Genomic DNA, 3,694 nt, shown 5'->3' with positions numbered 1-3,694 from the left:
CATAATCAGACTGATATTATGGAAGATATGCATAAAAAGAATATAACGAATAAAGACCTTACTTTTCTTCGTGGAATACTTCAGCGTGAATGCTGATATTTTTTCAGGAAAGACAATTCTGAAAAATGTGAATTCATATCCAGGTAAAATAATCCGAATTGTCCCATTTTTTAGATCTTGCAGATATTCATTATATGATTGTTTTTTTGTGTATTTTATATCATCTGTTTCCCCGTAAATAGCGACAAAGTTGTTCCAAGAGCTCGTCCTGTATTTCTTACCACCAATCTAAATTTGTCAGTAATCATGTTATATTCTCCTTCGTATTTCTGTGAAACCTATATAGGGAAGGATAAAAAGTTCAAACTCAGCTATGAAATGTGACCCGTTTGTCTGGATATTGAATACATAGAAACTCCTCTAAGTTAGGTTGCGTTTTTAAATGCATAGTGTTGTTATAAGTTCGATCTTTAAAAATAAGGATAACAAAACTCAAGTCGAAGCTCCCACAAATTTCTGTCAACGGTTTTATACCAAGATGCCTTATAGTACAGTATTTCTGTTATGCTATTCGATATCTCACTATGAAATTCGAAATTTAAAAACTATAAAAAATCTAAAACTTGCGTTTGATTGTACCCGCTATTTTTTCAATTATATATCTATATAGTATAAGTCAAAAATCAGTTTATTTCAAATTTAAAGTAGTTTAGAAATCAAATTTGATTCCGATAAATTTGGAATGCGATATAAATGTATTGCTCGCTGACCGATGCCAAAAGTTGTGGCCGTACGAAATTTTCAGGCTTGTCCATGGGAATGAGATTCCTGCAGGAAACGTCCCAGGGGATGGGATGGGACAGCCCACATTTGTATTTCCCGTGGGACACGAAAACCATATGATTTCCGGGGAAATTATAGTAAAACATTTCGTTATTGACTTCATGTCCATGTATTTGAGCATAGCTCTCTTGTTAGTTAAAAAGAGCAAAATATATTCAGCATTGAAAATATACTTCGTGAAGAGGCTGATGGACACATGTATAATAGTTATGAACATAAAGTTAACAAGGCCGTAAATTTTGTTGTTTTGCATGTCTATTCGTACATGTAGTCCTATTTAGTAGTCGCTAAACCCAAATTTAACAATTATTATTGAATTTTATTCCAATGGGAATCCCATGGGATGGGATGGGACAGGCATAATTGATATGGGATGGGAATGGGACAGAAAAATATTTCCCATGGACAAGCCTGGAAATTTTGGTAAAGATTAAGTTGATTTTCGAGGCAAAAATATACTTTTTTAAATTTTTTGTTTTTTAAGTCAAAGTTATTTTCGTGAATCACTTTAGAACAGAACAATCAGTTTCTTTTTTGGTAACATCGGATGCTCTGATACTGAAATTCACCGCCAAAAATCTTAGTACATTTCATTTTAATCTGTCAATATGAAAACTTCTATATATATATATATATGCTGTGTTTTACTCACGGACATCCAACTCTTTTGCCTTGGCGTTATATCAATCGTTAAATCTTTCGCGTGGGGTATTCTTCCATAGAGAAGACATGCACCGTTCATGTTTCGGTTCTCTGTAAAGAGTTTCAGATTTCTTCCGTTTGTTTTGAATCCAGGGTATGATATAACTCCTTTTTGGCCGGCCAAATTATGCAAGCATGGCGATATTTTTCCAGGTGCTGTAAAAATTTGTATAGTGGTTACATAACAATTAGGCATATTTTTGCTATCCATACCAAAGTAAGCCACATACCTTTCTGAGAATTAGAAGTATTTAGCAAGAGAAACAATATCCCTAATGCATATATTCCGTGCATTCTTTTCACAGTATAAATTTGCTATTGCAGTATGAATGTAAACCAGAAGAACAACATCGAATACAGCACCAGAATACGCATATATATATAGGCAGTGATAAATTTTAACATAATAATATGGCCCGAGGTCTTGATTTCTTCGAATCCCACATGTCTTGCGGATAGCGGTGTGGTTAAATACTGTTTTTATCTAATATACTTGCGTGGCAGTCATACGTGTGCCACTTACTTCTTAATAAAATACATTCATGAAATTAGGCTACAACACGCCCCGAAATGATGACTTTGATTACTAATTTTTGTGTAGAATAGATTTTTGGTAATGTCGACGACCATAGATAGTATCTGAATAAATAAATAATTGAGTCAACATTGTAATAGAACGCGCAAATTTGAAACCTCAACATATTTTCGAGCGTCACAGAAGCAGCGCAAATCCGACCATGTGACGTGCGCTGAAGAAAAAGGCTATAGCAGGGGTGCCCGGGTGCACAATCCTTTTGCAATTAGCGGCCACATTGCATTTATTTGTATTAAATACGGCCTCCAGGGGGTTGATGAGCGCGGTGGAGGCGCGCAAATTGTTTTGCTTTTATGACGTCATAACCGCGTATTTGATCCATGCAAAGTGCAGTCTGTCCAACTATAAAGTATGTAAGACTACTTGGAAGTATAATATTCGCATTTTAAACGATTTTTGTTTTTCGGTATCCCTATTCTTGAGCAGATATATTGCATAATGGTTGCACAATTTTGAAAAAAATCGAAAGTCGGGGAGGGGCGGTCGCCCCCATTTTCTTGTGCCCAAAAGTATATTAAATATCAAATATTTTATTAATCACTATCAGGCTTGTCATACAAATCAGAGTCAGAATAAAATAAAACTACTACAATTTCGGTATCGGCAATATCGGCAATTTTTTTGGTATCGGTATCGGCTGAATTAATACCGATATTTCCCGATATTTTTACCTTTTTGATATAATCCAGATTGTTTCAAAAGATGAGTTAAAATATTATTTTTTAATTTATTTTTTGTCTTGAGAGATCGTGAACTATGAGCCATGCATGTCTCCACCCCCGCGGGTGGCAACAGGAATAGGATTAACCTGTTTTTTAATATTTACTAGCAGAACTAGCTCTAATTTGGCTATTTTAACTGCCAAATTTTTATATTGACATTTTTAATTCATATTACATATTAATTATGAAGAAATATATCAACACGACACAGAAAAGAGAGCAACTACACGCACAATTTTGAATCATCGGTGGAATCGAGATTTTTTTATTACAGCACATGCACTTTTTGGCACGGTTACAAATTCTGACGGTTTTTCGTCAAGCGCGAGTGTCATTTAGTCCATCGACATCATTAAGCTAAATTCCGACGCAATTATCTCTCCACATATTGAATATTGTGATTATATTAATTTTAATTTTGTTTAAATACACAATTTCTTTATAGATTTATTGATGTGGGCGCCTAGTATTATACGTATTATAGAGACTTCTAGTCGGCGCTGATTGATATCCTCTCATTTTGGCTGTAATTTATTGCCGCGACGATCACGATCAAACATAAAATAAAATATTTGCATATATTCTATATTTTTTTAAACACGAAAAACGATATTCGAAGGTCGCAATATTATTTTTAAATTGGAATTGGACATCCCGGCATATGAGTTTTGTAATTAGACACCGAGATTACTAGCGTCAGTGTACAATACATCCGAATCAATTAATGCATCTGGATACCAAACATCAATTTCCTATGTGATATATTCTTTTCGATCTGAAATAATGTGTACAATGAATAACGCTCAAAAACCATTGTTTCAGCCCGTCCGCC

The sequence above is a fragment of the Styela clava genome, chromosome 11, assembly GCF_964204865.1.
Source record: "Styela clava chromosome 11, kaStyClav1.hap1.2, whole genome shotgun sequence".
Lineage (NCBI taxonomy): Eukaryota > Metazoa > Chordata > Ascidiacea > Stolidobranchia > Styelidae > Styela > Styela clava.
This window is presented reverse-complemented; position numbering follows the sequence as displayed.